The following is a 13,230-nucleotide window of genomic DNA, read 5'->3' on the forward strand; positions in this document are numbered from 1 at the left end:
TTTCCACAATCTCGTGGCTGATAAGGTTGTAAAATAAAAGTAATTAAGAACTAAGGTAGAGCAGAAAGTGTTGTTACACCCCGAATTTTATCTAATCTTACTCTACCACTTCTTCAATCGATCTAGAATTAAAATTTTAATAACCTTATTCCTGGGCTTCAGAGGCATGATTCATTCAAAAGCCTACAAACAGTCAATCTAAGCAAGAACTTATTTTTTTAACAAGCTTTTCATTAAAGTATTGGACATTTACTATACATGACTTTGTAGAAGATGGTCAACTTAAGATGACATTACAATCAATTCTGACCTTCAGTAAAATCTTAAATGAAGTATCTGACTTTCTAATTTAATTTCCTTAAAAATATGATAACCATACAGATACTTTTAAACAACGTGTATTTTTTATTTTATTGTTATCAATATAAAAAGGGAAATAACTTAACACCTGATAATGAAAACTATATGACAAGAGAAAGTTGTCCATATTAATACGATGTATTGTGGGACTGCACATGTAATAGGGTACTTCTTGTGAGCTTGTCTGAAGCAATATAGTTTGAAGAAAAATCAATGGTTATACAATGCATGATGAAACAGTGAAAACAGTTCCAGGGCCTTCAGGTTCATGTTTGTTACAGAAGTTACACAAACTATGTGTACTAACAATATTCTAACGCACCATATATATAAAACAAGTTTGTATGACTAAAAAGTAATTCACTGTCTTTCTCTGATTAAATTAGCTTTATCTGGATAGTTAGAAATCCTGCATTTCTCTTGTGGGTGGGTAGGAAAATAATAATTTTCCATAAGGTTTTTTATTTCAAAAACAAAATTCAAAGTTGATTAGACTTTGAAAGCAATTAAGGGGTGGTATTATTCCAGATGGAATAATCCACAAGAGGTTAAAACAATTGCTTTTTTAACTTCAGGACATTAACAGTGGTTGAATATTTATAGGGTTTCCAGAATTGCATAGCTGATAAGATATCTGATATAACATATGCTATTAAGCAATTAAGAACTGAGGTATAGCAGGTATTACATTCTGAACCTATCTAATCTCTACCACTTCTGTAATTGGTTTTAGAACTAAAATGGCAATACGTTCAGCAGCCTGATTCAGTCAAGAGCCTTTAGGCAAACGTTTATTTAACCAAGCACTTCACATGTTTCACCATATGTTTCTTTTTACAATTAAAAACATTTATACGATTTTTGAAAGACATAAGATAACAAACATCTCCGCATCTCTGACCATTAGTATAAACAAAATAGGTAACTTTCTTTAAAATATTAATCAATAAGAAAATTATAGAACTATAAACAAATACACTATAAATTACAAAATATCCTGAATCATACGCAGGATGTATGAAATAAAAATGGTAAAATATTTTAAAACTATATATATTAAGTTAACCACAAATGCGACATAAATAACATTTCACATTAATAATGAAACATAAAATATATTGAAATACTCTGCTGTTACACATTTTAATCTGCTACCTGCTACACATTTTAGATTTGTAACATTTTAAACGAAAATGATATTACATTACAGTTTGAAACAATTATTTTAACCCCTAATAGTTTTCTTTATGAATTCCTAAATTAATTTTAATTAATTTATATTTTCCTCTATTAATTATTTTTGTACTGTATATTGTGCAAAATATTCTTTTATTACTCTAATTAGGGTCAGTTTGAAAATATGTATATGCAATATGCATACAAACTTCTATTACATTTGATATATTTTCCAACAAGATTATCAACATATAATACTTTGTATGATTCAATTTGTGTACAATTATTCATTGATAATAGGAAAAAGAGGCAATTTATTTCTAAACAAATATACTCATCATCTGTTAGAGAACAATATTTGTCAAGTCAAAAAGGCATAACTAATTTCATCCTGTAAATATTTCAAAACTACCTATAACACGCTATGTTTTCAAGATTTTTTTATTGGTTTTCCTGAAATTTGAACTTTGTTCTATGGAACATTCAATGAAATAAATTGCATACATATTTCCTTCATTACTTTAATTACCTTATAAGATATTTTTCGCCTAGGGTTGTCTTATCATTTTTGAAACTACAGTCTAATTCAAAAAAGATTACACATAACATATGGTTCTTTAATTTTTGCTGTAATCATTTAAAAACATTATTGAACTAAAAGCCATACAAACTAAAATGCTCTAGAACATTTTTTTCTGATCAACCTTACCAGTAACTCTAACTCTATTGTGTCTACAAAATTTATCATATTTCGATAGACAATTATTGTCAACAGTAAACAGACAGACACACAGCAGAATAAAATATTCATAAAAATTCAGGCAGTAAGAATACAAATAGACAATGCTGTGCCATTAATTCTGTGTGAGTAGGAGTCATATTTTTATGACTCTTGGTGGATGGCTCAGAAGCATAAAACTAAAATTACTTCCGTACCAGCGCTTGAGATGGTTCAAAATTGGTTATTTATTATAAATTTCAATTTTAACTCATCATACCTTAAATATGAGGACCAACACTGTTTTTACAATTGTTTATATGGATTAAATTTAAAATTCAAGATGTACCCAAACATTTAACTTTGATTTCAAAACTGGTATATGAATTTGAGAAAATTTTGAATTTTAATTTTCCACAAACTAAAATCTTCTATGTACCAAGTGCTGTAATCTAAGTGGTATTTCATCTTGTACTTTACTACATACAGCAAGCAGACCTATCTTGATGCACCACCACATGTAAGTAGACTTTGGTATGTGTATATACATTTCATTCATTCCCATGCTTTGGATTACAAAAGGGGATGACCAAATATAAACTTTAAAAATCAACAGCAATAAATTTCATCACATTTTTTAATTGGTCAGGATAAGTCACCACCATGAAGTAAAAATAGACATCAAGCAAATCACTTGTGCAGACCCATCTTTAACAATACTCATTCCCATTTTCACATGGATAGAAATATACTAAATTCCTTCTCCACTAAACAAATACTTTTAGTATTTAAGTAAATCCAACTATCTGGGAAATCATTAAATATTTGAATAACTATAACTTTGAGACCATTACCAATTCCATTTAATTTTCAATAATGATTAATAAAATGGTTATATATGTCATATAACCAGTGTTTACGCCAGTGTACAGTGGCATTATGATTTATAATTAACACAATATAAAATTTCATACTATCAGAAAAATCTGGTGACATGCTCACATGGGAGCTTTATATTCACTTAATTTGCAAGGTCAACAAATATAAAAATACAGCATTTACATTATTGTAAAATTAATGTTATTTTATTAGTAGTACAAATTAACAGGTGTTAAAATGTTGTATTAATTTAATTGACAATAACATTATCAAGGCATACAATAATGAAGTACAAGAAGCTAGCTCCTCTGCTTTAAAATATCTTTTTTTTAAATGTGGCAATATCTATTAATTCTTTTACTTGAGTCTAGAAAACACAACAAGCTAAAAATTACACCATACAGACATTGTAATTGTTAGTTGAGTAAAATTTATATCAGCTGTACATACACGCCAGTGCTCACATTACCTGTCTCAAGTTGACTACAGGACAAGTAGTTTGTTAACTACACTGAAATAAATCTAACCCTACATGTGTAGCATGCATAGCATAACACTACACAAGAGATCCTTGTCAAATTTGTTTAAGTAGAGGCTGTATTCAAAAATCAGTTTTATAAAAGAATACAAAGAGTACATATATACTTTAAAGTGACATGCATTTAAGTAAAAGAAAAATAATTTTAGTTTAAAATATACTGTTTTAAATGCATACTTGATCTAAAATGTACTTTAACCAGCCAACTTCATGCATTTTTATAAGTTTTAAATACTTTTCATCAATCATGCATACAAATCTATTCTAATGAACTGCATATCAACTGTGCTTTAGAGAATTTTACAGTCAAAATGCTTTCAGAATTTATAAGAAAGTTTTATATTATTCTGCTACATAAAATTCATCATTTAAAAAATATTAATTTTATAACAAAATTTAACATATAGCTTATATGTAAAACAAGTTAAGTATTCTGCTCACATTACATTTATATGATTGAATTGATAGTTTGAAGAGTGAATCCTGTATTGAAAGCAATGGAAAAAAATACATGATCTTGAAAAACATTTTCTTAGTAAATAATATTTATTTATATACGAAAAATATTGGTAAATTTCAGTCTTACAGGTGGACAAATTGTGGTTTTCTAATTTTTATTTATAAACACATTCTCTTACACCCATTCTAGATATTTGCAGGATGTCTTTCCTACTTTTCAGATTTTGTACAAATGGAAATTTTACCAAATGCTTTCAGGAAAGATTAAATGGCTATTTAATCGCAAACTTGAGTTGCCAGTTCTACAAGTTTGGAAAAACGACTACTGAGCACTCAAACTTCATCAGTATAAAGCACTTGAAATTGCTTTACCATAACAGTCATGCATCTGCTAAGCCGAGCGAAGTGTGCAGCAAGTAAAGCAATTTTAACATAAACACATATTATTGATATTTCATTCAGAGCAGTGACGTGTGAGAATGCGTGGTAGTAGATTTTAGGACAACCTTGAATCTCCTCTGACAATCATGACCTTAGATGTCAATACATTCTTTGATCTGTGGTCTATTTACAGATAAATAGTGTATTTGCAATGGGATTGTAAACCACATTTTATTTCAATGTATATACTTTTGGATTTAACATTGACATGTGAAATGTAAAGAAATTGAAACTCTTTCAATCATCAATACAGAAGAGCAAGAAGTTTACTTGTACAGATTAATAATGCAATTATTTTGGAGAATATATATTGAAACTAATCAAGTAGTATTTGTTTTTGTTTTTCGTACCTGGGAAAATTTAGCAGTCATTGGGAAAAAACTTCCTTATGGTTGTGGAAGGCTGGAAATTGAAGTGTTAAAATATCTACTTTCATAGATAAAGTTGTGGTTTCCAAATGAAAATCAGTACTCATACGGAATCTACTGTATAATGTAAAACAATAAATTAACTGCAGCTAGAACCAGAAATCAATCTTAAAATTTGATGACATCAATTTTAACTATCAAGATAACACTTAAATGTTTAAAAAATGTTTTCATGATATATGTGATGTTTTAATTACAGTATGTATATACTGAGCATTTTTAAGGAGCAGCCTTTAAGTGAGCATACTGTGTTCAGTGTTCGACTTAATAAAAACTGTTAACAGTTTCTCTTACTGACAACAAACTTTAGTATTTTGCTATAAGTATACAATCATCAATTCTGTTACTGATACAACTGTTCTAAATAATTTTATACTGTGAACAAAGAGAATTCACTGCATTATCCACTTCAGGACTCAGAACACAAATACACACTGTATTCCCCACATCCGTTGCTGTCAAACATTCAGCTGTGAAGACCATGCACTTATCTATTGTAGTATGATTTTATTATCTCATGATGTGGTGCATTTCTCTTAAAGCGGCCCAATCGGTTTTGAATGGAATAATATTTTTGTTTTTAAACAAACTATTGATCACAGCCTTATAAGACAAACTTTATGAAGACGGGAAAAACAGAAAAATCATATTCTATTATGAGTGATTTGAGGCAGAATTCAAGGGTGTATCTTAGGTGCAAAAGAAAAACTGTTGAAGATAAGGACATCAACTTTTTACAGATGAGTGGAGACAGAGACATGTAGTTTATTTCCTTAAGAAAAAATTAATAGAAAACATTTAATTCTCTTAAATTATATTTAATTTCAAAATGTAATTTCCTTAAACGAATAGAAAAACATGTCACTCTGAAGCTATAACTCAAGTATGAATTGTAAGACAATAACATTTCATACTTAATGATAGCCATTTTTAATTGGAACTGACTGCCTAAATTTACTACTTTCAATTCCTGTAACTCCTCAATGGATTTTTTCTGTCTTCTGTACATTTAAAATTAAACCAAACATTTTCTCAACTAAAGACTAATCGCACCATCTTATATTTGATATGAAAATATTAGTTAAAATTACAGTATAAGTGAATACAGCAACATTACTAGAAATTAATATAATAACAATATGCTATGTTTTAAAATGTAAAACCTGTGATGACTCTCAGTTCATATTTCTGTACAATGTACAAGTTTTATTAAAATAAAACAAATATTTAGGCTTCAGGAGCTTGTACATTTTTAAAAACTGCATGGAAAGTAAAAATAAATTATTGAAAATACAGAAAATGTATCACCTACATGGTAGAGTGCCTTATTTACTTATTCGCCTTATTATAAGGAAACCTGAAAATCTAATGCATTTTTTAATCAAACATATGAGGTGATAGCTAAAGGTTTAATAACATTATTAATATTACAGCAATTACAATCAAACGAAATTGTAAAATGCAATTACGGTAATACCCCATTGACGCCTAAGGTTTTGTATACACGCGACCTAGGCTATAAGACGGCAAATGTTCAAGGACAGTTGGTTTATGTTGACTTTCAAACATCGGCTCAGCGCGTCGCGGCAACCGTAATGATCACGCAGCGCAGACCGTTGCGGGACAAAGATGGAAGTGCTTGACAAGAATCGGTATATAGGAGAAAGTTGGGTACTAGTTACCACTGAGCAAGGAGTAGCGAGTATAACAATATAGATAAGAACTCCTCATTAAAATAACGCTGTTATCCCTAAGGCAACTTAATCTTTAAAGGCTTTACTGAAAGAGCGGGAATTCTGAGGAAATATCCGTATTCATTTGTGAAGAAAGTACCTTGATTACACAACGGGGTAGCTTTGTCCACCAAAAACATTAAATTATGACACTATGGTGAATTTATTAACAAAGCACATATCCGTAAAACAATGGACTACAAATATACTTTTATTGTAAAGTTTTTAAATAGGCGTAGTTCAAAATTGATCAAATGATACTGAAGAAGAACACGTCAAACTCTGAATAAATGAATTAATTATTTCTTTATTTGTAAATAAAGTACAGACGCGAAATTAAGGCCAATGGTCCTTTCTTCAATTTATATTCTTAAACTTCTTAAATTCTTAAACTTATATCTGACAACTGTTTTCAATAATTGAAAAACTATAACTAAATTACTAATCAGCAAAATAACAGATATTAGCTTATATAACACCCATTCACCCAGTCATCATCTTGCCTCTTACACCCATGTCCATGTCATCAGTCTCGGCAGCCGCGGTCATCCTCTCTATATAGGAAGAGTGTTTTCAAAGTTTAGTTGAACCGTGCCCGGCTTTCCAGTTCCCGTGATCTACATGCGATGACAATGAAGCATTTATTAAATATTGCTGTTCTATAACATGGAATCAACATAGACGATCCAAAGCGGGTATTTCCGCGCCGCTGACGATCTTTTACAAAAGCTACTCGTTACAAATTACGAGGAGAGATAATCCAACTCAATTAATCTTTATAACAAAAAACGTTCTATTACCTTTAGGTCAGTGAACTAACCTTTATTTAGCAAAGAAGTTTTATACTGAGAACTTTGGCTAATATACTTTTGCTTTTAAGTATACAGTGGACGTTTAATAATTCAGCCTACCGTACGCCACAATCACAGAGTGAGGTATGAGAGGGAGATGTGGGTATGGGGTATACAAAGTAAAAATTGAAATTAATTTATGTGTAACAGATTATTAACATTTGAATATCAATAATGATATTGGGAAAACCCTCGGGTTAAATACAATAAAATGAGTTAAAACAGAAAAGATCCTCTAACAATATGTTGTGTCTCGCTTCGTTTGGTATATATATGTCAATTCGTGTTTACATTGTAGAATTCAAATGGTTTAAGTTAGAGCATTGAAATTTTGCATGAATATTTATTTTGTTATAGTTTGTTTTTAACTCGAACTTAAAAAATAATTCTACTAAAAAATTAACAGTCGTCGGTTTTTACATAATATTAAATTTTACGAAACGGATGTAAAAACAAGAGGATATTAGAAGACATAAAAACTATGTATATATAGTTCATAAAACCAATACATTTACAACTTATTCGTTATAATGGGGTGGTAAATAACTAATACATTTTTATTAGACTTGCAATTAAATTACAATAAATTCACAAAGGTTAATGTCCGTTTGGATGGTAAAAGTTTCATTCTTAGTTACTTTTCATCCGAGCATACCCAATAATTTACATAGCACCTCACAATCTTTTTAATTACTTGTTTTATAACTGTTGACAATTTATAAAGAAAAATGAAAGAAAATATAATTGGTTTTTTTGTCAAATTTAGCTCTAAAATTAAGAACTGCTACTATTTTTAAATACTAAAATTTTCTCTAATTTTTAGCATGGAGGAGTTAAGTTAAATCAAGAAAAATATTCATACCAAGTTACAACAGTTTGCTTAAAATGTTTTATAATGACATTTTTCTACAAAAAGAATACAGGCAAGACATTCGGATAAACTGAATACGACATACAGTCAGTTATGCCTTTATTGTTTATTTTAACTCATTCAATCATTTACTAAAGCTCTCCATTAAATTTTTTGAACACGCTTTTTAATCATTTCTTGGCAAACCGACAGATTTTGCTTCACTTTGAGAGAGTAAAAATATGATAAAACGAATTAGCAATTAAATGTATAATTAAAAGTTAATAAATATTAAGAATACAATTACGCTGCATTGTCCCTAAAACTAATTGTACCCAAGTTTTTGTTTCGTGAGATGTTTTACGCTTAGCACTCTTGAGTTACATCTCTGTCACTGCACGGTGCGGTGGAGCCTTTCGACACGCAACCGCACTCTGATGTTTTCCGACCAGAGCACATCAAGGCGGCTGTTCTGTCCATTCCAGTTATCTTCTTTCGGACTCACTAACCACGCCTACGCCATCAGAGCCGACACGCCATCGTTGGTAGAAGATATAACTCATCGATGTGATCAAAGGATAATGATATACGTGTGGAAGCCAGCTTTATAAATGATACTCCGGTTATATTAGAATGCTTTATCCTTTTAACAGCCACGCTCGCATATATGCGAGCGGCAGCGTGTCCTTCCCGCGGGCCACGCCCGCATATATGCGAGCGAGTGTAAGGGTTTTGAATTTCGCGCCTTACTCCGTCATAGACGATCGGAAATACTTCGTGTTTGGTACGGAAATCTTGTGGAGATTTCTGCGATTCTCGTTTTTTTTTTTTTTTTTTTTTTTTTTTTTTTTTTTTTTTTTTTTTTTTTTTTTGTCTCAATATGGTTGCATCACTGCAAGCATTAATTTTCTTGTGGTCCACCAGCTGTCACAACTGCTGTTGCATAGTTTTTGCTGTGTATTGATGAGTTTGTTTGTAAACAAAGTAAAATGTCTTCACGAAAACTGAAAGAAGACGACATAAATGAATACTTTAGTCGTGATAACTTAAGTGAATTGTCAGAAGATGATGGAGAGAGTGACAGTGATGGTGAAATAGAGTCAGATAGTTTACCAAATGTTGTAAGTGAGATGAGCGACTTTGACATCATTCCAGGGCCAAGCGGCGACAGGTCCATTATCAATGAACCTAGGTTATATGAAAGTAATAATGTCAATTTAATTGAAAATAACATATGTATTGATGAAAACATCTATCCGGCCCTTGAAACAATTAGACCTGCTGAACATAACCTAACTCAAACTCGCCAATTACCTAGGCCTAGAACGGAACAAACTAACACAACTAGGCCTAAACAAAAGATTGTGTTTCCATGGGAACATGATAACAATTTCTCTCCGAACCTATTTTATTTTGACCTAATTCATCAATAGGTTTAATTTGTCTTTTTTATTTTAGATTCAAAAGATTTCTTAGGTTTGCCTAAATTTGCTTACTTTGGTCCAATGTTAGGTTACAATTTCTATGTAAAATAAAATGTATTACAATTTAAAAATAAATAAATAAAATAAAAAAAATATTTTTTTACTATATTTAGTCCTAATGAACACCTTAAAAACATACAAGGTAAATATATAACTTTATGAAACCATAAGACAATAATAAGTTTTTTTATGTCATTTTGCTAAAAAAAACCCGGCCTGTGGGTATCACTAGTAGATATAAAACATGGCTGTTAAAAGACTAAAAGGGTCATACACGTGATGGTCAGTTGCCGTGTGATCAGTGAGGCAGTAAAAACGTTCGGCCTAAGATATACCAGAAGAATAGGTTTTCAAGAGGATTCAAAGACGTGTAGCAAGGATTATGCATGTCCCTGGTTTGACAAAACGGAGAGGAGATTTTGTTTTGATATTGTTTATTATTATATACTATAACTTGAGAGTACTGTTACAATCGTACTGTGATTTACACATAATTTTCAGCAATGGTGGTCTTGTAAAGATCCATCTACCGGAAAGGTTAGTTAGCCAAGGAGCCAGCACGTCCTTCATGGGAAATATAAAAATATTTGCTCTTTTTTATCCCAATTCTCAATATATTCTGTAAGGCGAGACTCAATTAGCATTGTGTAAGAACACGGCCTAGTTTCTAGTGATATCGAAAAGGAATTTCCCCTTACAAATGGATTGCCACTTGTGCTGTATCTGTTTGGTCATGGTCAAAATTGGAAAGCAGCAAAAGGGTTAAATATGAAAATCAATTTTTTTTCAAAGTTCATACTGATATGCTTGACACAGTTAAAACCAACCGTCACATACGTAAATAATATGTACATCGGTATCAGTGAACGAGATAAAGATACAGAAGATAGCAATCTTATTTAAATAACTGTCGGTTGGTAAATATGACGATTTACACACAAAATCACATGTAAAAATTTACTATTTGGCATCTCTGACCATTTTGCTGCCTTCCTATTTTGTTCTCGACCAAAAGAAACTAGTAAGACTCACACTCTATTTCGAATGGGAAATCTCTTCACCAATTTCACTAAAAACTAGGCTGTGGTCTTACATTGGCTCTCGCCTCCAGTACTACTAACAGTGATGATGACTTGTGACCTTTATAAAATTAATAATTGGGAATACTGTTATCAATCGCCTCTCTTTCAAAAAAGTTTTTAGCAAAAACAAAAATCGAACGCTAACAACTCTAGTAGGGGTTGAGGTAGATATGAGGACCCAAGATACCAGTTCTTATTGCCTTCATGGCATGATATCTCTCACCGAAAATCTAAATATTTATGTCACTACCAGTGTTCCGTGTACAATTAAGGGGAATTGTCATATCCCAGTTTACTTACTAAAGATTATGACGCTGAACGTATTCAAAATTAAATGATATATGGAATTTAGATTCTATACACATTTAAATTGTTAGTTCAAGACCAACTAAGGTACAACCGTGGTTATGAAAATTTAATATACGTAACTACTGGTTTACAAGACTAAATATCCATAAATTTGGTGCTAAAGGAATAGTTGAGTATCTTAAATTTTACACTATTATTATAATTAGTTAACAAAAAGCTACACTATTAAAATATCTACTGGAAATAGTACAGAGGTTTCGAGGTAGCAAGAGAAGTAGTAAGCGAGGGCGAACGGCTGCCGAGATGGGAGATAAACGCTGAGCTTGCGAATTCTTGAGGGACAAGAATGAGGCTGGTTGAAGAGAACAAAAAAGAACTGTCATCTGGTATAAACAAAGCTATGTAACTTTACCACTTGGAGGGGTGCTAAAAGGCGTTAACCGTTACTACAGCTGTACACTTTGGACCGACTCGTGCTAGTTACCAGACACAGACCCTGGAGGATAATGAATACAGAGTATTCTTTACAAGTTACTCAGTTACTAACTTTAATTATGACGAGTACAGCTCATTTTACAATTAGTCTCTGTTACTGACAGTCCTAATTGTACAAAATAGCACTGATAAAGTATTGTTTTAATCTGAGATATACGAATTAAACCATAGTTACGACAGACGTGGAATAGTTCAAAATTCACAGGAACAAAAATCATTGCAACTAAACAAAATTAGATATTAAATATCTATAAATTTTATAGTTTTGCATAGAAGTGTGTATACCTTTCTTGAGGAATATTGGAAACATAAAATACCAACTAAACAGTCAGATCTTAAAAATATAATCAAAACTAAACAAAATCTTTGATACTGAAAAGGCATTGTAAACTATATAAATACAAAAATAATACAAACTATCTTAATTCTCTATGACCATTACACTAACCTATAAAACTTTATTCATTTATACATCTAATATAAGTCAAATTTATAAATTTTAATTTTTTCATTAATTTAGTAGATATACGGCACTGCATATACGATAATATTTCACAATTTTAAACGCCAATTATTTTAACCCTGCAGTTTTCACAGCCACAATAAAAAATTAGGTTAGTTTCTACTATTCCTTCGTTTATACTTGATACTAACAGTAACCGATTACAAAATATAGATATACAATGATACTTTATATAGTATTCCTAAAATGGTACACGTACCAATTACTGCTAAGCGAGCGCGAATATTTTGTACTAGGAACGGATGTAACTGAGTGAAGTGTCTGTAGCGTAGAAAAACAACTGTAAAGGATACTTTCGTACTTTCGGGACAGACACATTCTGTTGTACTACTAGTCCATGCCTGGTGCCCGAGATTTTTAACTTTCTTCCGTTGTATCTTTTTACATTATAATAACTCGGTCTAGTTTGTCTTAAAATTAGATGTTACTTTTCTAACACGCAATTGTTTATAATGAATGTTGAGTGTTGCCGTATTAAATTGTTTTGACTTAAAATACATAAATATATACTTTTATTGTGAAATGTGTTCGATATACATATTATACATAAGTTCAAAAATAGTGAGAAATTGTGTTTGTTGGCAAAAACCGCTACTGGTAGACTAAGTAAAGCCATTCCTATTAGAATTCGAAAACAGTTAACATTATTTTTGTTTTATTAAATCCGAAAACATTTATTCCAGCTTGAAATTTTGTAGGCTGAGTTAAACAAAAAGTTTTGTCAGAGTAAACAAATCCGTAGCAGTTGTTTTTATAAAAGAATAAATAAATAAATTTCTAGTTTCCACCAAACACATTAGTCTGGCAAGGTGAGCAGGATGTAAAAGATCGCTTCTCCTCAGACAACTGCGTTGAATTTAGAAGTTTGTCTCAACCCGAGATGATATCAACCGGTTCTTGACAG

At 31.0% G+C, this 13,230-nt stretch overlaps 1 protein-coding gene across 1 annotated transcript in view; it reads right to left on the reverse strand.

Annotated features, from left to right (window-relative positions):
- The window catches only part of LOC124369001 (inosine-5'-monophosphate dehydrogenase 2), a 56,203-nt gene that overhangs the window by 23,554 nt on the left and 19,419 nt on the right, over window positions 1–13,230 (reverse strand). The gene's annotated exons all lie outside the window — the stretch shown is intronic.

This window comes from Homalodisca vitripennis, chromosome X (genome assembly GCF_021130785.1).
Source record: "Homalodisca vitripennis isolate AUS2020 chromosome X, UT_GWSS_2.1, whole genome shotgun sequence".
Classification (NCBI taxonomy): domain Eukaryota; kingdom Metazoa; phylum Arthropoda; class Insecta; order Hemiptera; family Cicadellidae; genus Homalodisca; species Homalodisca vitripennis.